The sequence below is a fragment of the Pan paniscus genome, chromosome 15, assembly GCF_029289425.2.
Source record: "Pan paniscus chromosome 15, NHGRI_mPanPan1-v2.0_pri, whole genome shotgun sequence".
NCBI classification, from domain to species: Eukaryota; Metazoa; Chordata; class Mammalia; order Primates; family Hominidae; genus Pan; species Pan paniscus.
The window spans coordinates 56,879,946-56,905,385 of record NC_073264.2 but is presented as its reverse complement, the minus strand read 5'-3'; the positions used below and the strand labels follow the sequence as shown (position 1 = coordinate 56,905,385).

The 25,440-nt window shown below is 42.2% G+C and overlaps 1 long non-coding RNA gene and 1 pseudogene across 1 annotated transcript in view; both read right to left on the bottom strand.

Annotated features, from left to right (window-relative positions):
* Nucleotides 1-25,440, bottom strand: part of LOC106635478 (uncharacterized) — a 201,765-nt gene that overhangs the window by 175,037 nt on the left and 1,288 nt on the right. The gene's annotated exons all lie outside the window — the stretch shown is intronic.
* LOC134728969 (large ribosomal subunit protein uL13-like) lies at nucleotides 21,082-25,397 on the bottom strand (annotated as a pseudogene).

Genomic DNA, 25,440 nt, shown 5'->3' with positions numbered 1-25,440 from the left:
AAGGACAGTGGCTGTGATGGTTAAAGGAAAGGCTGGATGTGAAAATAGCTGATGGAGAAGTCAGAGAGCCTGGCAAGTGATTATTGAGATGAAAAGAAATGAAAATGCCAAGATCCCCAGCCTGTTACTGGAAGGAAAGTGACTCCATTAATCCCTTCAGAAGGAGCAGGTTCTGCTTAGAGGATTGGTGTGAAAATAAGGTTATTATTTGACATATTGAGTTGAAAACATCTGCAGAACATGAACAAAGAAATGTCTTAAAGCCTGTAATCCCAGCACTTTGGGAGGCCAACGCAGGAGGATCACGAGGTCAGGAGATCGAAACCATCTTGGCTAACACAGTGAAACCCTGTCCCTACTAAAAATACAAAAAAAAAATTAATTAACCAGGCATGGTGGTGGGCGCCTGTAGTCCCAGCTACTCAGGAGGCTGAGGCAGGAGAATGGCGTGAACCCGGGAGGCGGAGCTTGCAGTGAGCCAAGATCACACCACTGCACTCCAGCCTGGGCAACAGAGTGAGACTCCATCACAAAAAACAAACAAACAAAAAATGTCTAAAAGGAAAGTGGTAATATAACCTACAGCAGTGTAATGGGTTGAATAAGGTCCCCCCAAAATGGATGTGTACCTGGCACCTCAGAATGTGATCTTACTTGGAAATGGACTTATCAGACTTATACATCTGATAAGAAGCATTTACAATCTATTCTCCCTGAATCCTGCTACCTGGAGGCCTTACTTGCATGACAAAACCTTGGTCTCGCAACCCATCATCTTAACCCAGACATTCCTAAGTCTTTAGACAATAACTTAACTCTTTCAACCAATCATCAATCAGAAAATCTTTGAATCCACCTATGACCTGGAAGCTTCCAGTTGTCCCCCCTTTCTGGACAAAACCAATGTATATCTTAAGTGTATTTGATGTCTCATGTCTCCCTAAAATGTATAAAACCAAGCTATACCTTGACCACCTTGGACACATGTTCTCAGGATCTCTTGAGGGCTGTGTTATGAGCCACTTGTCTCTTGTGTTTGGCTCAGAATACATCTCTTCTACCATTTTACAGAGTTTGACTCTTTTTGTCAACAGAGTGATGCATCTACAAACCAGAGTGCCAAGAATCGCAGGCAACCAGCAGAAGCTAGAATTTTAGGCAAGGAAAGATCTTCCCCTAGAGCCCTCAGAGGGACCATAGCCGGCCAACACCTTGATTTCAGACTTCTAGCATTCAGAACTGTAGAGAAAACATTTCTGTTGTTGTGAGCCTCCCAGTTTGTGGTACTCTGTTACAGCAGCCTTAGGAAATGAATATAGATTCCCAGTTAGGGTCCCGCTTAAGAGCTGAAGCTGTAGGAGGTACGCAGTCTCCCTGGAAGAACACCCATGGGGCGGGGGGATCCAAGCCAGAGTTGGGGGAGAAAGAGCCATGTGTGAGAAACAAGATGAAAAACCAGGCTGGACACTGGACAAGGGATCAGGAAACAGCAATGAGCCCTTGGTTTGAGGAGAGCAGGGAGGAAGGAGAGGGTGGTGAGATGGGAAGCAGTGTCGTGAAGTCAATGCAGGAGAATTTTGAACAGAGATGAGGTAGCAAATGGAGACAGATGCTCCCAAAATATAGAATAAGAAATGAGAGAAACTCCTAAGAGGCAGGTGATCAATGCACATTTCATACCACCATATTCCAAAGAAAAGAAACTTCGAATGCCAAAAAGGTCAAGTGACCCCCTCTATATCCATTAGACAGGTGTTAGGCCTAAGATACATTATGTGAAAAAACTAAGCTCCAAGACGATATAGAGAAAATCAAGTAAAATACATCAAACTATTTAAATGTTTATCACTAGGGGAGATTTTCATATTCTGCATCATAATGTTTGGATGAAACATATGATCTAAAACATTTGATTTTTTTAATTTACAATAAGCAGTTGTTACTTTTAAGCAGAAAAAGAGAAGGACTAAAAAGAGAACAGGATAGAAACCAGCATGTGCAGTCTCATTATAAGATGGCAAACCTCTCTGTGGGTATATGGATAAAAAGAGATCTTAAACGATGCCAAAATGTTTAAGTGTTTGATCCAGGAAATGTTTTTCTGTGTATTTTCTTTTTTCTGTGTATTTTGTCCTTTTCTCTTTTGTTTTCCTCTTTTAAGTTGAGTACAATATGATTTTCTCCAAAAATAAGGTCATTGGCATTCAACTCTAAAAATAAAGCCCTCTTATTCTCTGGTTATTTTTTTCTTGACCTCAGCCAACATCATCAAATGGATGAACAATTATAAAACTGAAGTTCGTCTTTGGTGCTTTTAATACTTTTCCTATGATAAAGCTTTTAATCTATTCCTAAAGGACCCAAGCGAGGCAAACGATCCATCCATGCAACACAAGCACATTCTGGATGCTGTCACTCTGGCAAAATTTATCCTAAAATTATGTGACCTCTAACTGTGCAGGGCAGGCAAAAATGTCCTGGCTCTTACTTTCTCATTCACAGTTCCATTCAGCTCCTCTCTTTCTCTACTATTTTGAAGTATTTCACTCCTACCCACTTGAAACATGAGCTAATTTTGTACTAACAACTATATTTTCTGCAGTTTGTTTAAGTTTTTCCCTTATTGGCAAATCTTGCACACACACAGATGCATAAACGTCTTTGTTTCTTCAACCACATTCAACTTTTATTACATCCAATTTTCTTTCCAAAAAAAAAAATGTGCTTAACTAGAGGCAGTTACTACATTTTTATTACTCTTTGGGCTTCTTTTCATGAGCAATTGTACAAATCTTTCCCAAAGTACTTCGCCCCTCTAAGAGGAGTCCTTATATTCTAGGCAGACACGCTTAGCGAAGGAAGCATGTGGAAAGAAAGGCCAAGTGCTAAGGTTAAGATGTGGTGCAGGAGGGCAGAGAAGGAGAGCTTATAGAGCAGGTTCAGGATGCAGCTTCACCTGTTCTTCATTATTGCTAAAAACTGTGTATTCATTGTAAAAATAAGTATATGCCCTTCTAAGATGTTCTTCTAAAAGTGCAAACATTTAATCTTGTGCCACCTCCTGTAATGTCCTTAGTAGGGAACAACATCATCTCTTGTGATATTCCTGCCAAAAATGAATAACCTAAATTGAATCAAGAGGAGACATCAGGCAAACCCAAACTGGCGTTCATCCTACAAAACAGCCAGTTAGTACTCTTCAAAAGCATCAGTCATAAAAAAACAACACAGAGGGACTGTTCCAGGTTAAAGGACGCTGGGGAAAAAATATGGCAACTAAATGTAATATGGGATCCCGGATGGGATCCTGGACCAGAAAAAAGGATATCTGTGGGATAACTGAAGAAATTTGAATGATTTAATTTGAAATCAAATTTTAATTGAATTCCACAGAATTAATCTGTAATTTGTTTCATGTTAATGTTAATTTTCTGGTTTTGATCACTGAGCTGGGTTTTTTACTTTTATTTTAGGTTCGGAGGTACATGTGCAGGTTTGTTATATAGGTAAACTCGTATCACAGACATTTATTGTACAGATTATTTCACCACCTTTGTACTAAGCCTAGTACCCAATAGTTATTTTTTCTGCTCCTCTCCAACCTTAAGTAGAGCCCAGTGTCTGTTGTTCCCTTCTTTGTGTTCATAAGTTCTCATCATTTAGCTCCCACTTATAAGTGAGAACACATGGTATTTGGTTTACTGTTCCTGCATTAGTTTGCTAAGGACAATGGCCTCCAGCTCCATCCATGTTCCCGCAAAAGACGTGACCTCATTTTTTCTGGCTGCATAGTATTGCATGGTGTATATGTACCATATTTTCTTTACCCAATCTGTCATTGATGGGCATTTATGTTGATTCCATGTCTTTGCTATTGTGAATTGTGCTGCAGTGAACATATGCATGCACATGTCAATATGGTGGAAAGATTTATATTTCTCTGGGTATATACCCTGTAATGGGATTGCTGGGTCAAATGGTAGTTCTGTTTTTAGATTTTTGAGGAATCATCATACTGCTTTCCACAATGGTTGAACTAATTTACACTCCTGCCAAGTGTCTAAGTGTTCCCTTTTCTCTGCAACTTTGCCAGCATCTGTTATTTTTTACTTTTTCGTAGCCATTCTGATTGGTGTGAGATGGTATCTCTTTTTGATTTTGATTTGCATTTTTCTAATGATCAGTGATATTGAGTTTTTTCATATGCTTGTTGGCTGCATATGTGTCTTCTTTGGAAAAGTATCTGTTCTTGTCCTTTGCCCACTTTTTAATGGTGTTGTTTTTCTCTTGTAAATTTGTTTTTAAGTTCCTTATAGTTTCTGGATATTAGACCTTTGTCAGTTACATAATTTGCAAACATTTTCTCCCATTCTGTAGGCTGTTTAATCTGTTGATAGTTTCCTTCACTGTGCAGCTCTTAATTAGATCCCATTTGTCAATTTTTGCTTTTGATGTCATCATGAAATCTTTGTCCATTCCTATGTCCAGGATGGTATTGCTTAGGTCAACTTCCAGGATTTTTATAGTTTGTGGTTTTACATTTAAGTATTTAATTCATCTTGAGTAGATTTTTGTATGTGGTGTAAGGAAGGGATCCAGTTTTGATCTTCTACATATGGCTAGCCAGTTATCCTTGCACCATTTATTGAATAGACAGCCTTTTCCCCATGGCTTGTTTTTGTCAGCTTTGTCAAAGATCAGATGATCATAGATGTGTGGCATTATTTCTGGGCTCTCTGTTCTGTTCCATTGGTCTATGTACCTGTTTTGGTACCAGTATCATGCTGTTTTGGTTACTGTAGCCCTGCAGTATAGTTTGAAGTTAGGTAATGTGATGTCTCCAGCTTTGTTTTTTTGCTTAGGATTGCCTAGGCTATTCGAGTTTTTTGGTTCCATATGAATTTTAAAATAGTTTTCTTACTAGTTCTGTGAAGAATGTCATTAGCAGTTTGATAGGAATAGCATTGAATCTGTAAATTGCTTTGGGAAGTATGGCCACTTTAATATTGACTCTTCCTATCCATGAGCATGGGATGTTTTTCCCTTTGTTTGAATCATCTCTGATTTCTTTGAGCAATGGTTTGTAATTCTCATTGTAAAGTTCTTTCCTATCAATGTTAGTTTTCTGGTTTTGATCATAGAATTGGTTTCTGAGAGGTTAATATTTGAAGAAGCTGAGCAACATATATAAGAAAGTCCTTGTACTATTTTTATAACTTTATATGCCAGAAATGTTTTTAATCTATTTACTTTACAGAATGAAATTATTTCAAATAAAAAGTGAAAAAATTATTCATGATACAAAGGCTAATTAAATGAGAGAGACTAGCTTCCTTTTCTATTCCCCTTTCTTCCCTCTTCAAGGTACCACCTCTCACTGGCTGCCCAAGCAAGATTCTATGGCTTGGAATAATTCTCAGCGACTCACTCAACAAAGGGCATCTATCTAGAAGCCCTGCTCCTTCAGGGACATCTGAGGTTGATGAGCTGATTCAATAAGCCATCAGAGCTGGAATAGTAGTAGTTAACAATGGCTCTCTGCACTCTTTTTAAATAACTTTGCTTTTCAGGCCAAGGTGAGAGCCTCGTGGGAATTTCACAAATTTTATAGAAGCAGAGGAGTGCTATTTGAGCAAGGGGCGGATAACACCTACAATCCACTCAGGATTTCCAAGCATAGCCCGAGGCTGAAGTACTCATATTTCACTAGAGAATCACCTGGGGAGCTTTTAACCTTCTGATTCTAGTGTTTCCCTCTGGCAGATGGAGACAGAAACTTGAGTGGGCTCAGGAATATATGTTTTTAAAATTCTCCAGAAGATTTTAATGCAGTACAAGTAAGAAGACAGGACTGCAATTCACAAGAACAGTATAGCCTGGGGATTCCTCAGAACAGAACAGACTCAAAAAAAAAAAAGAAAAAAAAAGAAGACAAAAACAAAGATAACATGAAACCAGATTCCACAACCATGTTTCAAGTGACCTATGTGAATCAGGCCCATGAGACAGTTTCGGTGAAGCCTCACAAAATTTAGGGGGTAGAGGAGAGGGTCCTATGCCCATTTCATAGATGAACAAACTAAGGACTTAATAGATTTCAACAGTTTGTTCAAAGTCTCTACCTTAAAGGATTTTGGGGTTCTGGTTTTTGTTTTTACCTGCCCTGGTAACTCTTCTAAGAATGAGCCAAGAAGACGACAACCTTCTAAGATAATTTTCCTGCCCTCCAAGGGCTGTGGAGAATGTGATAGGGTTGGAGCTGCCCTCTCCTCTTCCCAGAGACACTGCCCCACAATCCCATCAAGTCTGACTGGTACCAACGACTCCAGGGGGCCTCTGCCTTCAGAGCTGTATAGGCCTGTGTGGGCACCAGTCTTTACATCCATGTTCCCTCTCCCTCCAGGACCCAGGTTGACCTGTCCAAGAGCTCTCTCATCATGCTGAATTTTGGTGACAGCATAGGGTGAGCCTGTGGATTCTACAGCTCAGCAAACCTCCAGCCAAGTAGTTTCCCTTCATATGGTTCCCCAGTCTTTACATGTGGCATCCAAGAAGGGAAAGTATCCCCTCTCCTTTGATGAGATGTCAGCCCCTCACCACACATGGCCTGGGTGCTAGGAGGACCCATACGGGCTAGGGAGGGGCCACTGGGAGGGGAATGTGTAGGGGGCAGACCCCATCTAGCTGCTTCTTGATGAGCCTGGCATGGAGTGTTTGATCCAAATCTTGACAGCACATTGGTGGCTGTTGTCACTGTGTGGCAGGACTTGCAGTTGAGCTTCTTGTGCCTTGGACTTCTTGTGACTTGGACCTCAGCCTCCATTGAAGACCACAACACAAGTCCCACCTTACAAACAAATGAGGGAATGAATGAGCTTTGGCATTGGAAAAACCTGGGTTCAAATCCTGGCTACTCTACTTCCTGTGTCAGTTGCTTCACTTTTCTAAATATAAATTGTGTTCCTTCTGTTTTGGCTTCTAGGAAACCCCGAGCCAAATGTATGGCCACCTCTGACCACTCGACCAGTCCAGCATGGTGTACATTTCTGGGTAGCTTATCACGCCTTCCAAGCATTGCCTTTATCTTCCCTCTCCCCATCAAGCTTGTATTGTTTTCCTTTTGAATCATAAGCACTTTTGCTAAATACCTCAAATCTTTCGAGAACAGCAAGGAGCAAAATAAATAAACTTAACTTCTCTGAGACCATGTTTCTTCATCTGGAATATAATCATTTGTACTCTACAGGATCACAGGGAGTATACATCAAGTCAGCCTGCATAATGTGCCCAGCCGAGGGCCTGGAGCAGGCAGGGAGAGACTCCCTGGGGCTGGGGCTGTCCCACCTCCCCTGTCTCCTTTCATGCCAAACCTAAGGACCTCAAGCCTCAGGTCCCATTTCACAGAGAAACATTCCTCACTGATTGCATTTATCCAGAATAGACCATGGAGGTGTGAGCTTTTTGGACAATACTGGGGGGACTGTTCCCAGGAGACAGGCACATGGCAGGAGAGAGTAGGAGGAGAGGGCAGTGTGAGCACTGAGGACCCAGGGTGAGCCCCCATATGGGTGCAGAATTTCCCCTGATAAAACTCCCTATTTAATGAGGCTGCAGAAGCAGTCCCAAATCTTACTTCCTTTTATTGATGGGGTTCTCCACCCTGTTTTTAATACTAGTTAACCTTCGTGGCATCAGCATGTTGGCACAAGGCCCAAATTCCTTCCACTGCAGGTCACGAAGCGGATTACCCTAGATTTCTCAGAGCTGGCCCTTGTGTTCTTTCTGGAAGGTGCTTGTGTAATGACGTGGAGAGAGGCGGTAAGGGAGAACTTCTGCTTGGTCTTGCTTATAACTAAATTGAGACAGTGTTGACAGGGGAGGGTCAGGCAGAAGGGAGTGGAGGAGAGAGAGTGCCACCATTGGTCCTGTGCCTGCAGCATAATTTGGGTGTTGGAAGCTTTCCCTAGATTCCTTTTCTCGTGAAGCTGCACTAAGCCTTGTAATGAAAACATTCCTCCCTGTCCATAGTTCTGACCTAATGAACATCGTCCAAAAACACAGTGGCCCAGATGTCATTCATGGGTCTCCAGGAGGCCCTTCCACCACACGCAACCCGTCAGTCACCCCAACTCCAGGAAAAGCCTGAATAAACAGGTGAATCAAGCCTCACAGTAACAGGAAAACTTTATGGGTTTTTGTTTCTAACTCATTAGGCACACATTCACAGAGAGGGCTAGGATAAATTTTTCTTTCATCCAGTATAGAACTGAAATCTTTGGCTTTGTGATGTGATCCTCTCACTCTTGTAATTTAAAAGTACAAACTAAAGGAGACATCAGTGGTGTGGGCCAGAAGGGCCCAGCAAGGCCCCCCGACATGCTATGCAGCTAGAAGTGGTTTCCCCATATGTCATAAGGGCCCACCTGGGCTTCATGGTAGAGAACACTCTGCACATTTAAAGAGCTGTCGGCCAGGCACAGTGGCTCATGCCTGTAACCCCAGAACTTTGGGAGGTCGAGGCAGGCGTATCACTTGAGGTCAAGAGTTCGAGACCAGCCTGGCCAACATGGCAAAACCCCTTCTCTACCAAAACTACAAAAAAAAAAAAAAATTAGCCAGGTGTGGGCACACCCGTAATCCCAGGTACTCTGGAGGCTGAGGCAGGAGAATCGCTTGAACCTGGGAGGTGGAGGTTCCAGTGAGCCGAGATCGTTCCACTGCACTCTAGCCTAGGTGACAGAGTAAGACTCCATATATTAAAAAAATAAAAATAAAAATAAAGAGCTATCACTTAATCATGCCAGCAGACTGGGGATTTTACAAGTGTAGAGTCACCTCTGGGTGAACCTAAACCGTTTCAATGAGGAAAGTAAGCCAAAACCAGCTCTAGCCCTAGGACTGTAGGTACATGGTAGAGCTTATAGGGACACACTTGATACAACTGACAGGAGAATTCTTGGGCCGCCGTGGGCTTTAATACCAATGGGCACCCTGGTAACATTATAAAACTGAAGATGGAGCTGGAATGACTTGTGGAGTGAGCAGAGCCCCAAGTAAGAATTATGGCCTGTCCTTCAAAGCCTACCTGGGCAGCGTTATTGCCATTAGCCACAAGGAGCCTGATAGCTGAGGTTTTTTAAAATCACCTAGGCCTTCCATTAAACACATAATGTTTTTAGCACTTGGCATTTCTGAAACTGCAAGGCAACTTAACATTTCCATAGGCCCCATATTCAAGTAGGGAAAACATGAACACTGAAAAGAGCTAGCCACTTGCTGGGTTTATATCACAACCTCCAAGCCCTACCTCTGTGCTTGGAGTATGAGAAGTTATGAGTCTTTGGAGAAATGTGAGAGCAATAAAAATAAGCAAAAAGCAAGCTTATGAGACAGGAAAGACAACCTGCAAGAGTGATGCCGAGTTCCCAGGAAAGGAAGATGAAACCAGCTCTTTCCATGGAAAGTGCAAGTGCTACCCATTTGAGGGAGAACACCCTTGCAGGAAGGGCTGTTAGTCCCAAGCTGGTGGCTGATCAAGTCAGAAAGTCCTTTCAGAAAGAGAGAGACAAACACTTTCTGGAATGGTAAAGCTCAGTCCCCCAGAGTCTACACACTGTGTATGTCACATTTTCAAGACGCCCATGAGTCCATAGTCAACGACTTTAGCCTAGGGTTCTCTGCCCAAAAAAGGAAGTAAACAAAGAAAACAGAGGGCATAGCAATAGCAATAAACCCAAACATTCATCAATGAATGGATAAACAAAAAATGATACATCCATCCAATGGAATATTATTCATCCATGAAAATGAACTAAGTCCTTACACATGTTACGACATGGACGAACCTTGAAAAAAATCCTGGCAACTGTAAGAAGCCAAACATTGAAAGCCATAAATTGTATGATCCCACTTATATGAAATATCCAGAATAGGTAAAACCATAGAGACAGAAACTGCATCACTGGTTGCCAGGAGCTAGGGCAGCTGGGGGCAAAGGGGGAGGGACTGTTTAATAGGTGTGGAGTTCACGTTTGGGGTGATGAAAATGTTTTGCAATTAGGTAAAGGTGATGTTTGCAAAACACTGTGAATGTATAAATGCCTCTGAATTGTAAACTTAAAAATGGTTAATGGTATGTTATGTGAATTTCACTTAAAGACATAGCTACACTCCAGTGAGTGCCCCATGTTTGTGTGGCTGGTAGAGGAGATGAGAGCGGCATCAATAAAGCAGGAGCAAATAAAGCAGCTGGTGACATTGAAGTTTATCAAAGGGCAGGGCTGCTGGGAAGGAACAAGCTTGGTACAAATTTTCCAGGCTCTGCAGTTCAGAAGAGGGCCCTGTGTATATCCCATGAAAAGAGTCCTAGCTGGTCTGCCCTTGCTGTGTGAGGGCATGAGGAAAACATTTTTTCCAAGGCCCAGGCCCTTTCTTGGCATAGTTACTTCTTCCATAGCCCAGCCAAAGAAGTGGTGGCCCTGGTATGGTAGTCACCTAGGACATCTTCACTAGACAGAGACCTTTTTTGCATAACATCATGTGAGAAAGAGAAAGACCATGCAGGACCAGGCATGGTGGCTCCCACTTGTAATCCCAGCACTTTGGGAGGCTGAGGCAGCTGGATCACCTGAGGTCAAGAGTTTGAGACCAGCCTGGCCAACATGGTGAAACTGCATCCTACTAAAAATAAAAAATTAGCCAGGCATGGTGGCACACGCCTGTAATCTCAACTACTTGGGAGGCTGAGGCAGGAGAATCACTTGAACCTGGGAGGTAGAGTTAGCAGTGAGCCGAGATCATGCCATTGCACTCCAGCCTGGGTGACAAGAGTGAAACTTGAAAGAGAAAAGAAGAGAGAAAGAAAAGAAGGAAAAAAGGAAAAGGCAGGTAGGACATGCACAGGATGGAGCAGCTTCAGATGAATCTTAAAGGAAAGGGGAAAGGAAAAGGAAAGGAAAAGAAAAAGGACAGGAAAAGAACAGAAAAGGCCATGCACAGGATGGTGCAGCTTCAGATGAATCTTAAAGGAAAGGGGAAAGGAAAAGGAAAGGAAAAGAAAAAGGACAGGAAAAGAACAGAAAAGGCCATGCACAGGATGGAGCAGCTTCAGACGAATCTCAGCCCCTTCCAAATTCATGATGTGGGGGGCACAGCCATTCTTGGGTAGGGTCTTTTCCCATACACATAACACATGACTCAGTGAAGCCAGCCTCCCCCGAGCCCACACATCTCTTTTTTTTTTTTTTTTTTTTTTTGAGACAGAGTCTCACTCCAGAGTGCAGTAGCACTCCAGCTCACTGCAGCCTCCACCTCCCAAGCTCAAGTCATCCTCCTGCTTCAGCCTCCCAAGTAGCAGGGACAGCAGGTGTGTGCCACCACACCTGGCTAATTTTGGGTTTGTTTGTTTGTTTTTTTTAATAGAGGCAGGGTTTTACCATGTCATCCTGGCTGGCCTCAAACTCCTGGACTAAAGCAATTCGCCCACTTTAACCTCCCAAAGTGCCGGAATGGCATGCATAAGCCACCATGCCCGGCCTGCATCTTCTCTTACTGGGTCAGACACGGTCCACCAGTCAGGTGCCTCCTTCCTACAAATTGCCAACACAGATTGGCACCTGTCTGCCCCACTGATGAGCACTCATCAGAAAGTTCCAGGGAACAGCAGCAAGGACTGAAAAATTATTTTTAAAAGTTAAAAATAATTCTGTTTCAAGGTTCTTTATTGTCTTTATTTGATGCCTCTTAATAAGCTTTATAAAAAAAGATTTTAAGTAGAAAATATCATGCTCTTATTTTCTTGGAACTATGCTTTCCATTGAAATAAAAAGTTGGAATAAATAGATTCAGCTACTTTAAGAGAATGTTACATAATAACTTTATAGCTCTAAAAGGTATTTAAAATATTTATAAATTTTGACATGTACATAGTCCCAAAATGTCTGAAATGAATAAACTGACTTTTCTATGTGTTCTCTATGGCCAAGTCTGGAAACGAGTGTTTAAATAACGAATATAAGTGTTTGAAAAATCAATTTTATGACTCCAGTAGACTAAATTTCATAAATGATTAGAGTTACTTAACAATTCTCATGAGTGTGGAGTTTAGTAACTACACAGTGTTATTGCTTCTTAGATTTCTATCTGAGGGCTTTAATATTATTTGCCAGTAGAGTGGCTGTGGGGTTTTTTTATGGCTATTATAGCAAGGAAGTAGGTAGATGCAAAAATGGCTGGACTGATGATGATAATGACAGTAATGATATTTTTAATTTTTTATGTTCTCTGAAGTTCCTAGACCTTATCCTTTTCCAATTGATTTTATCATTATTATTATCATCTAACATTTAAAGAGCACAAGTTATCTTTAGACTGAATTAAACAATACATGCAAATAAGAAAGTAGAACAGCTGAGATTGTCATGGTAAAGTTAATCCTGTTGCTTTACCTCATGTGGCAGACAGTTGACTGCTGTTATGGGTTGACACTGCTATGGGTTGAATCGCGTCCCTCAAAAACTCATATGTTGAAGTTGGGCCAGATGCAGTGGCTCGCACTTGTAATCCCACCACGTTGGGAGGCTGAGATGGGAGGATCGCTTGAGACCAGGAGTTCGAGACCAGCCTGGTCAACCTAGCGATATCCCATCTCTAAACAAACAAACAAACAAGCAAACAAAGCAAACAAACAAGCCAACAAGGAGCCCTCAGCTCCTCAAAATGTGCCCTTATTTGGAAATAAGGTCATGGCAGATGTAATTATTTAAGGTGAGGTCATACTGGAGTAGTAGGGCCTCTAATCCGCTATGACTGGTATCCTTACAATAGGGGGAAATTTGGACACAGCTATGCACACGGGGAAAATACTATGTGATGATAAAAGGCAGAGATCAAGGTGATATTCCTACATGCCAAAGACTGCCAGCAAAACGCCAGAAGATGGGGGCGGGCATGGAACAGACTTTTTTTTTTGAGACAGAGTCCCACTCTGTTGGCCAGGCTGGAGCGCAGCGGCGGATCTTGGCTCACTGCAACCTCCGACTCTCGGGTTCAAGTGATTCTCTTGCCTCAGCCTCCCAAGTAGCTGGGATTTCAGGTGTGCCCCACCACACCCAGTTCATTTTTTTTGTATTTTAGTAGAGACAGGGTTTCACCATGTTGACCAGGCTGGTCTCGAACTCCTGATCTCAGGTGATCCACCCAAAGTACTGGGCTTCCCAAAGTACTCGGCCTCCCAAAGTACTGGGATTACAGGCGTGAGCCACCATGCCCAGCTGGAACAGACTCTCACAATCCTTAGAAGGAACCAACCATGCTGACACCTCGATTCAAATTTCCACCCTCCAGCACTGCAAGACAATAAGTTCCTATTGTATGAGCCACCTAGCTTGTGGTACTTTGTTACAGCAGCCCTCGCAAACTAATACAGCTTCTTACCAGACAGCCATTCCTCTTTGTTAGCTACTGCACACATTTATGCTATTATAGAAGTACAACTCTTATGTAATGCAGACACACCAAGATCTGCCTGCTCCAAAATGTTTTCTCTGCTCCTTCAGCAGTGGGGAGAGGATGAGGAGGGGTGCTGTTAAGTATTCCCAGCTTCTGAATGTGAAGATGTTTTCCTGCCATGTGCTACTGACCAGGTCTGCTCGGAAGGCCTTGTGCATAGTTACCTCCTATATCACTTTGTCAACATCCCCTTCAGTGTTTAGCTGTTGCTAAAGACTGCCCACCTGATGCATCCCTGGGGTTTTGCTATTTAGTTATTTTATTTGCTATTTAGTTTATTTTGTGAGTATATTAGACTGATATCTAATGTTCAGGTGAATGCCAGCTCTAGCTCCAGTGCTCAGGAGGCCTTATATTAGTCAAGATTCTCCAGAGAAACACAACCAGTGAGATATAAAGAGAATTATTATGAGGTATTGGCTCATGTAATAATAGAGGCGAAGAAGTCCCACTATCTGTCATTCTTAAGCTGGAGACCTAGTAAAGCCAGTGATGTAATTCTGGTCCAAGTTCAAAGGCCTGAGAGCCAGAGAGCCAATGATGTAAGTCCTGGAATGAGGACAAGAAAAGACAGGTGTCCCAACTTAAGCAGACAGAGGTGAAGTCTCCCTTCCTCCACCTTTTTGTTCTATTTAGGCCCTCAGTGGATTATATAGGGACCACTCACACTGGGGAGAGCAAGCTATCCTATCATACATTCTATTCCCTTCTGGAAACACTCTCACAGACACACCCAGGATAATGTTTCACCAAACATCTGGGCTCCCAGTGAACCAGTGTTATGTGTCAAGTTGACAGGTAAAATTAACTATCCCAGGTCTAGTTTAGTTCAGGAGCTCTTCCAAATCAGACCTAGTTCTAGCCTTCAAGGGGTTTCCATCCACTGAGAGAGAAACATCTATATCATAGGGAGCCTATGTTCTGAATCCTGCACTGTGCCAAGTTTAGATATATCATCTCACTCATACACCTAAGCTCACATAATGAATATCACTCATTGTCTTGTGTCAAACACACAGCACAGCTGCCTCGAAAGGTCACCTAAACCAGGCACTCTGGTCACTCAGTAACTGTGTGCAACTCTAGAGCAAAACCAGAGGGTCCCATCCAGTCATGCTAGTCTCAGGTGGCTCCGGAGGAACAGCAGGAATCTGATCTGGAGCAAAGTAGACTCCACAGTGGTCTGAAAGCAGAAGGTGGATGGGGGGTGGCACCTGGAGACATTTCCCAAGCAACAACCCAAGGAGGAGGGAGTCATCATGGGGGATCCTCAGAGAAGAACCTGGGCATGAACCAAAATGGGAAGGAGCCTAAGCTGGGTGGGAGAAACTTTTCCTCTGAAGTTCTAAAATGCCATCTTCCCCAGAGCAGTTTTCCCTGCAGTGTGTGCAGTCCGAAGGGCATGTGTATCCAAACGCATCAGGGCATTTGTTAACAATACAGATTCCTGGACCCTCCCTCTGATCTACTGAATCCTAACTCAGGATGCTGGAGCCTAGAATAACTCTGCTAACAATCCATCTCGGTAAACCTCATACAAGCTACATGGAGAACCCCTTCCCCAGATGATGGCCCAAGCCCTGGGCCAAACATTCATGAATAAACATTGACTATACACCCCCATGTGCTAGAACCAGTGCTGGGAAATGAATAAGACAAACCACCCCCATTACCATGTGCAATAAGAGAATCATGAATACATCTATTTCTGGAATATCTTATATTTCCAAGGTCACCAAAGTATCTAAGAAGAACTATTCTGCTAATTATGGCTTAATTGAGAGAAGGAGGAACTGGGAGCTTCACGGGCTCATGTTTGAACATTGAAGAGGTCTGGGTAAATGGTTCTGGAGGGCTATTCTGAGCTTCATTAAAAAGATGCCCCTACTGCAAAGAGTTCTGTCTCTTTTTGTCTTCTGTAAAAGAAAGAAAACAAAGAAATATCAAAGAAATACAATTGGGAAAATAAGACTGTTTTTAAAAGTCATTTGCAGAAATTGACAAAAACAAAAGAAATTCTGTGACTGAGTCTGTGACTGAGTCTAAATACCTACCCATTTTTCTTCTGATTTCTTCCTCAAAAGTAATATTGTGAGGACAGAGTCAGCCTTGCTGTAAATGATTCTGGTGTCAGCCCTGGATAACACACTCTAGCAAACAAGAAGCATTCAGGCAAGCACAAATGAATCCCATGAGGTGGCCTGCACAGTTGGGAACAAGTCTGACTAATCTAGTAAAAAGAAATATCTAACCCAAAACATATGCATTTAGATATAACTCCATAAAGCCAACACTAATTAATCCTCCTGCTCATATAAAATGGCAAAGGAATTAACAATATTGCCAACTCTCAAAAAGTCTTTTAATTGCCCTGCAATTCTTTCCAAACAGCAGGCATCTGCCCATACGTGGTTGCACATCACACACCGACACAGATCTGGCCTTCACACAAAGCACTTGGTGCTCAGCCTCACAATGGTATTTTATTGAAGCCTGGTACACATGCCCCCACAAATTGCTCAGAAGCCAGCAAGGTAAAAGTATCGGTTTACCTTTGGAAACAATCAACTACTGAGTGTCTAAAGTACCCCCAGAGCCTTTCAGGTCCCCCTCTGGCACTCCCCTTCCTCGGAAGTTATTGTTGTTTTTCATGCTAGGAAAGGAATTGATTCAGACTAACACTGTGGGCTATGGGCATCTTGCCTTCCATTTGGGAAAGGTCATTAAGTATGTTCTTCATTTAGAATGACTTTCCTTTTGACTCAAAGCCAAAAATAGGAAAGTAGGGTTTCCATCTGAATACAAATTCTAGGATAGAATCCTGGCATTCTGGATGGTAAAGCAGGTGAGATGCTCAGCCCTCTGCCCTGAGTACAAAGAGGAGTCTCAAGAAGCCCCCATTCTGGTCCACGACTCCAGCTCAGGCAGAGACCTTCAGGACCTCACTGGAATGTGAGTTCTGAGGGCGTTCTGTCTTTAGCCTAGCCTGATTTCAATGCTGGATTTTCCATCTTCCCCACTGGGAGCCTCCACTCCAGATGGTTCTCAACTCCCAAGGATGGAATTATTCTGCTGGAGGACCAGGAGCCAAGCCTTTCTGGGAGGCCCCAGCTGAAAAAGCTCAGACTCATGATACATAAGCTCTGCAAATTGCCAGATTCACTGATAGAATAAACAGTCATAGAGTACCTGCTATCTGTAAGGCAGTGCTGTTCCAGGAGCTCCGGGAGGCATAAATGAATTGAAGATCCTCTTCTCAGGGAGCTTAGAGTGACAGAAGAGGGGGAAGTGGGCAAAGGGCATGTGAATAAATACATATTATCACCAGGTTGGAAGAAGGAGAGTGGCTCTGATGATCTGTGAGCATTCCAAGTTGTTCATTGTTTTGGAAGTTTTCTCAACAGCATGAAGTTTCCAGACTTCTTTCCTGGAACAAAGAACTAATTAAGAGGCCCTCAAGACTTTTGGATTCCAAGTTCTGCACTGCTGACTCTGTTTGGAAACATACAGGGCTAAAGTTCACAAAACTTGAATGTCCTGATGCTCCCTCTCTCCAGACCACCAGTGTGGAGTTTCACTGGTTCTCAGGCCATTCTTGGCTATGGTCTCCATGAATTGGACCATGCCAAGTTGGTGAAGCTCCCAGCAACTTAGGGCATCTTAACCTGAGGGATCAGACAGAAGAGTAGCTCAAGGGTCACCTCAAATGTCCAAACTTCAGTTGTCGTTGGGGTCTGGAGCTGAACAAGGCCTGTTGAAATTTTCTCAGATTATATTTAGTTAAATTCTTTGAATTACTCTATTTTGAGAATTCTGCCTTGACCACCTTATCTAAAGTAGCTCTCCCTTGTTTTTCACTAGTTTACACAACCCTTGTTTTATTTCCTTTATAATACCACAATTTCTAAATAATCTGACTATAGTACAATGGCATGATCTCGGCTCACTGCAACCTCCGCCTCCCAGGTTCAAGCGATTCTCCCACTTCAGCCTCCCTAGCAGCTAGGATTACAGGCACACACCACCACACCCAGCTAATTTTTGTATTTTTAGTAGAGATGGGGTTTCACCGTGTTGGCCAGACTGGTCTTGAACTCCTGACCTCAGGTGATCCACCTGCCCTGGCCTCCCAAAGTGCTGAGATTACAGGCATGAGCAGCCGCACCCAACCTATTTGACCATTTTCTGTTTTTTCCCTCTAGACCCTAATGGCAAGATCTGTGTCTGTCTAGTTCACTGCTGTATTCTCAGCTGAAAACAGTTTCAGATACGTGATAGATACTCAGTGAGCATTTTTCTAATCAACGAATGACTAACAGGAACAGACAAAGGGTATATAGCATAAGAGTCTAGTTTCCCTTCCTTCAGATATGAACCCAGCAGAAATAGCTAATTATGAGCACAATGGCCATATAATATGCATAGAGGTTAAATAAGTCTTCAAATATATATGTAATTTTGTGTCTAGAACTCTAAGCTTTTCCTCTCCTCATCTAATTGAAGAATTGGACTGAATAGCCTCTGAGATCCCTTTCAGCTCCAGCACAGCATGACCTGTGATGCAGCATTTGGTGAGACCAGCCATCTTCCATCTCTGAACTCTTCTCTAAACCAGAAGCAGGACTAGTACTGCCTTCAATCTGAGAGAGGAATGGCTGGTTTCTAAGATGACTGAAAAAGGGTCCACATGAGCATTATTTTTTAGAAGCTTCTGTGCTTTGGTAGGACTAGCTCTGACTTAGACACACACATTATCATTTCCTTATAACACCTAAAGGCGGGATGGGGTTCAACTTAAGTGTGTGTCCTCAGAGATGCTTATCTATAAATGAGCTCAGAATAGATTATCTACATCACGTTCTCCCAATAATTATTCTTGGGTGGGTCATTGTTCATGCACCACATATGTTCCCAAGTGCTTTTCTGTCTACCCATTTCCTGAGCATGCTCTTCCCTCATGGAATGGGTATTTTCCATTTGGACCACTCAGCATGCATTTTCTCTAGTTCTTTAAAAAGGAAGTTTAATTTTCCTTCATATGTCTACCTCCACTGTGTGCACTGGGAAAAACTGACCCTACTCTCAGTTCCATGGGTGAACCTTGACTGGCTTAAGCCACAGACCCATAGAGTACCCTTAGACTGGCTGAGGTCACTGCTGGGTATGTCATCCTGCAGTTCCAATGAGAGGAGGGAGGTGTCTTCTTTGGTGAGTTACTATAACTCTGCCCCTGATAGCTAGATCTCTGCTGCAGGTTCCACAGATGACCGCGCAGAGCTCGAGGCAAAGAGCCAGAGCCCATCCTGGTGACCAGGGAGCTCTGTTTTGGGGGTTCAGTTTGGTAGTAATGCCTGGATGTAGTCTTAAGATCAGTGGACCAGGATCAGGCAATGACCATTCCAAGAAGGGAACTAAAATAAAAACTTACAAAATCAGAAAGACAATGGAAACTAGAAGATAAATGGAGCACAGTAAAGCTCTCATAGCCACACTCCACCTCATGCTCATGTTAGGTGCCTTAGCTGATACACCCATTATTCTTACTTCTAGCAGTATTTGTCCTGGTGTATTGCGAATGCAAAATGTTTCCTCTATTCCCTCAGTTCCTAAGGACTTTGAGATCATCTTTGGCTCCTTTCTTTTCCTCATTCCACAAAAATAATCCTGTAGTAAATCTTGTGGGCTTTATTTTATTTTCTGTTGTGTTTATTGCAAATTGACAAATTATAATTGTACACATTTATGGGGTAAAAAGTGATGCTATATATTTACATGTTGAATTGTTAAACCAAGCTAATTGTCATATCCATCACCTCAAATGCTTTTGTGGTAAGAATATTTAAATTCCATGTCTTATTAAGTTTGAAATATGTAATACATTATTATTATTATTATTTTGAGATGGAGTCTTACTCTGTCGCCCAGGCTGGAGTGCAGTGGCACAATCTCGGCTCACTGCAACTTCCACCTCCCAGGTTCAAGCAATTCTCCTACCTCAGCCTCCTGAGTAGCTAGGATTACAGACACCTGCCACCACCCCCAGCTAATGTTTGTATTTTTAGTAGAGACTGGGTTTTATCATGTTGACTATGCTGGTCTCAAACTCCTGACCTCAAATGACCCACCTGCCTTGGCCTCCCGAAGTGCTGGAATTACAGGCGTGAGCCACTGCGCCAGCCTTTTTTTTTTCTTTTCTTCATTATTTTTTAACAGAGATGGGGTCTCACTATGTTGACCAGGCTGGTCTCCAACTCCTGGCCTCAAGCAATCCTCCCACAGCAACATATTATTCTTAATCACAGTCACCATGCTGTGCAATAAATTCCAAAAAAAGTATTTCTCCTGTCTAACTGAAACTTTATACCCTTTGACCAACATCTCCCTATTTCCCCCACCCCTAAGTCTCTGATAACCACCATTCTTCTCTTCATTCCATTGTTTTAGAGTCTACATATAAATGAGATCACGTGGTATTTGTCCTTCTGTGCTTGGCTTATTTCATTTAGCATAATATCCATGCTGCCCCACATGACAGAATTTCCTTCTTTTTAAAGACTGAATAGTATTCCATTGGGTATATATGCTACATGTTCTTTATTCATCTGTCAATAGAAACTTAGGTTGATTCCCTATTTTGGCTATTGTGAATAATGCCACAATAAACATGGGAGTGCAGATATCTCTCTGACATACTGTTTTCAAATTCTTTGGACATATACGCATGTATCAGTCTATCTTCATACTGCTATAAACAACTGCCCGAGACTAGGTAATTCACAAAGGAAAGAGGTTTAATTGACTCACAGTTCAGCATGGCTGGGGAGGCTTCAGGAAACTTCCAAACATGGCAGAAGGTGAAGGGGAAGCAAGGCACCTTCCTCACAAGCGAGCAAGGAGAAATACCTAGCGAAGTGGGAAGAGCCCCTTATAAAACCATCAGATCTCGTGAGAACTCACTCACTGTCAAGAGAACAGCATGGGGAAAACCACCTCCATGATTCAAGTACCTTCACCTGGTATCTCCCTTGAAACACGGGGATTATGGAGATGACCATTCAAGATGAGATGCAGGTGGGGACACAAAGCCTAATCATATCAAAGCAGAAATGGGATTGCTAGATTATATGGTCACTCTATTTTTAGTTTTTTGAAAAACCTTCATACAATTTTCCATAATGGCTGTACTAATTTACTTTCCCACTTTATTGGCTTTATTTAGCATATATATTCCAAATACAACTATTTATCATTAATTCACCACTATCATCCTAGTCCAGGCCTCTATCAATCAGTTCTTGCCTGGGCTAATATAATACCCTCTGGACTAATGTAAAACTCTGAATCTATTGTCAGTGCCCTTTATTCTCCACATAGCAGTCAGGGTCATTGTTTCAAAACTTAGGTCAGATCCTGTTATTTCTCTGCTCAGAGTCTTCCAATGACTGCACAATACTGAAAGTAAAACTTGAAGTCTTCAACATAGCTTCATAAAGCTATTTGTCCCAACTTCGCTCTGCCCTTCACTCTTTCTGCTCTAGTCATACTGGTCTTTTTGCTTGAAGCCTAGAATGCTCTTCTCCCAAACATTTACATGAGTTGCTCCTTCACTTTGTTTTTTTTTCTTTAAAAGTAATTTGATTCTGATTACAAAATACAGGTGAGGAGCATAGGCAATGCCTGTATCCCCTTTGTTGCCCATCTTCCCAGTCTGTGCTGCTATAAATACCCTGCGTACAACAGCAAGCTCATGCTGTCTCCAAGCGCTTGCACACTCTAACAGCTGCAGAGTATAGTATATGACCAGGTAGAAAGTTAAACAGGCGCTCCACTCACAAGGTAGGGCCCCTCCAATTAGTCTTCCGGCTCCCTTGTGCTAATAGTAACTGGTTTCTCTTCCTGTTGGTCATAGATAAATTACACCTGCACAATTCTCCGAGCGCTTTCAAGTAACGTCAGAAGGCAGTAACTAAGACCCTTTCCTATGTCCCAGGCTGCCTGTGGCACCTGGACTGCTGCTGCCCCTGGGTCCCGCACATTCCAGGGCGACGATGGAGGAAGGGCAGGCCAGGCCAAGCACGAGAAATTAACAATCTTTACTGGGCTCAGACCAGGAGTCCGTGGGTCTTGAGGACCTCTGTGTATTTGTCAGTTTTCTTCACGTTCTTCTCGGCCTGTTTCCGTAGCCTCATGAGCTGTTTCTTCTTCCAGTAGTGGATCTTGGCCTTCTCCTTCCTCTTCTCCTCCAGGGTGGCTGTCACTGCCTGGTACTTCCACCTAACCTCTTGAGCCTGTCGCCCCAGAAGGGCAAACTTTCTTGTAGGCTTCAGGAACCACCATCCGCTTTTTCTTGTCGTAGGGCGGTGGGATGCCGTCAAACACCTTGAGGCAGTCCACGGAGGCCTGGCCTCGCTTGGTCTTGTGGCGCAGCATGTATGCCTCGCACTGCCGGCCAGAAGATGCGGCTGGGGGCCCGGAAGTGGTAGGCGCTTCGGTAAGGGTTGGTATTCATCCGCTTGCAGAAGAAAGCCAGATTCTTCAACTTGTTTCTGTAGAAATTGCCAGAGATGTTGATGCCCTTGCAGCGTACGACTACCACCTTCCGGCCCAGCAGTAACTGCTTAGCCACGATGGCCGCCAGGCGGCCCAGGAGATGGCCTTGACCATCGAGCACCAGGACCTGCACCTCTGCCATCTTCGGCAGCCGCCTGGGAAAGGCTCCTTCACTTTATTTAGGTAACTGCTCAAACACTACCTCCTCTGACAGAAGGCCCCCGATCTATTTCTCCGGAAAGGTTATTTTATGCCTCCTATCCTCTTACCTGCTTCATTTTTCCTCAAAGTCCTTATCATTTGTTTGATGTCTGTCTCCTACCGTTAGAATGTAAGTCCCAAGAGGACAGGCACCGGTGTTGAACTGCCTTTTTCCACTAACAGTCGAAGGGTCTAAGAAGAGCTAAGACTACAGGGACAGTAAAATATGAGTCCTACTACTACCACTTCCTTCATAAATTTGGGCAAGTATCTTGACCTCTTTGCCTCTGTGTTTCCTCCCTGTAAAGCAGATGAGATAAAATGTGTTCTGTAAAATGAAAAGATAAAGCTCTATCTTCCTGGCTTCATTATTCAAGGTTGGTATAGTGTCTATTATTATTTCATCCAGCCAAAAGATCTAATGAATTACGAAATATGCTTTGGAACTTAGAACAGTTTTATTTTGATTCTTTACTCTCTTTTCCTTTTTTTATGTTAATCTACCATTTGTATTTCTTCTAGGAAATACTTGTTTATGCCTTTTGCCCATTCTTTAAAATATTTATTTATCTTTCTGCCATTGAAATATAGTTCTTTATTTGCCTGGAATGTCTCTTTCTAGGCTAAACTTTTGAACAATTTTTTAATGTAAAATTCTAGTTTGATGACGATTTTCTTATTTTATTTTATTTTATTATTTTATTTTATTTTTGAGACAGGGTCTGGCTCTGTCACCCAGGCTAGAGTGCAGTGGTGCAATCTCAGCTCACTGCAATCTCCACCTCCCAGGCTCAAGCAATCCTCCCACTTCAGCCTCCCAAGTAGCTGGAACTATAGGCATGCACCTCCACACCTGGCTAAGATTATTTTCTTTCAGCACTTTATAGATATCTTGCCACTGCCTTCTGGATCTTATTGTTTCTGTTATGAAATTAGCTTTCTGTCTTATTGTAGTTCCTTTAAAAGTAACATATCTTTTCATTTCCTCTGACTTTTCTTAAGATTTTTTTCTTTGTTTTTGGTTTTCATCAGTTTTATTATAATGCGTCTAGGCATGGTTTTCATTGTATTTATTCTGCATTGGGTTCACAGTGAGTTTCTGTATCTATGGCTTGATGTCTTTCATCAGTTTTGGAAAATTCTTGACTATCTCTGCAAATATTCTTCTACCCCATTGTTAAATGCATTCCCTTGTTAAACGCAAATTCAAATGTTAGACCTATTCACCATGTTCTGCACGTCTCATACTTATTCATGTATTTTTCCATCTTTTTTTCTCCATGCTTCACTATGAATATTTCTAGTCACCTATTGTACAACTCACTAATACTCTTTTTACCTGTGTCTTATTTGCTGTTAAACTCATCTACTCAGCTCTAAATTTCAGTTGTAGTGTTTTTTATTTCCAGAATTTGAATTTGGTTCTTTTGAAATATAAATTCTTATTCTCAGTTAAATTCTTCATTTTGTCATGTATTCTCTTGAATAATTAATCCCAGTTATTTTAATACCAATGTCTGATCTTTCCGGTGTCTGGGTCATTTCTTGATCTGTTTTTCCAGTTTACTTTTTTCTCTTGGTGTAATTCATAATTTTTAATTGAATGCTGAATATTGTACATGAAAAGCTGTAGAAGCTCTACATTATATAATAGCCCCTCAGAGGAGGTGCACCCTATTCTCTGCCAAGCATTTTATAGAGGCTCATCTCCTCAGCCCAGTCAAGATCCATGGTTCCCAACATAGAATCTAGTATGTTTCCTGTGGCTATTCCTTCTTGATGGGCCCTGAACTGAAATTTTTGTCTCTTCAAAACTGCCTTTGATTCCATTCTGTTTCATCAGCTTTCCAGTTGCATTTTTTTTTGCCTCAGTATTAATCAGATAATCAGATATTAATCAGTAAATGACTTGAAGGGAAAACTAGTGCTTCTGTTCCACTTCTTTCTAGAATCTTGGACCCTTACTCCTGGTTGCTCTGCAAATATGGACTCTAGATTTTGTCTCTGCAGTTTCATGAGATTGTTTAAAACTCAGAAGTCTGCCCTGGATCTTGGGAATCAATCCTCTGCCCGAATTCTCAGCTTCTTGTCCCAGGCCTAAACTCATAAAATGTGCCAAGGAGAAAGTAGCATGTTTTAAAAATGGCTTATGTCAATGAGCCTTTCTTTTTTCCAGAATCTGGCCCTTCAGGTTATACCAGGCGTGGTATCTTTCTGATGCTTTTAAACATACATTTATTTTGTACCTTACCCAGATTTTCTAGGTGCTCCTGGCAGAGCCAATGGTCTGCTATAGCGATAGAATTATCATAGCCAGAAACCTAATAAATGTGTATGAAATAGTCAATTTTTAGAAACAAAATAGTTTTTAATAAAAAGTATCATGTTTTCCCTCCAATAAAATAACTTCGGCAGCCGGGCTCAGTGGCTCATGCCTGTGATCCCAGCACTTTGGGAGGTCGAGGCGGGTGGATCACTTGAGGTCAGGAATTCGAGAGCAGCCTGGACAACGTGGTGAAACCCTGTCTCTACTAAAAATACAAAAATTAGCCAGGCGTGGTGGCGGGCATGTATAATCCTAGCTACTTGGGACGCTGAGGCAGGAGAATCACTTGAACCTGGGAAGCAGAGGTTGCAGTGAGCCAAGATTGCACCATTGCACTTCAGCCTGGGCGACAAAAGCAAGACTCCATCTCAAAAAACTAATAATAATAAAAAATAATAACTTCTGGGTGAACATAAGCTGATAGGATATAAAATAACTACGTTTTGTGTAGAGCACAGGAAAATTATTCACTGGCAGCAGAGAGTTTTCTTTCAATAGAAAGCTTCTCTGAAAAGTTATCTTTTTTCCTCTTTTGGTTTTCAGGAGGAAAATAAAAAGTATTCCACTTAGTGTATGAATGTAGTGGGGCAGGCTGGATGGTTGCTATGCAAGAAACAAGTAATAATATCAGAAAATCACATCAGTTCCACTCATATCTATTGAAACAAAACTACTGCTCCAAAACTTCTAGTGAAAATCCCCTCGTTTTCTTTGAAGAATATATGCGTAGTTGATTTTCCTGTTCTTGTTTTTAGTTAACAGCATCATTTTCTGTTTTTCTTAGAGGACAGCATTCAGTCCCCACCCTTGGGAGTAGTATCTCCACTTTCACACAAGCACTCTGTCATTTGCAT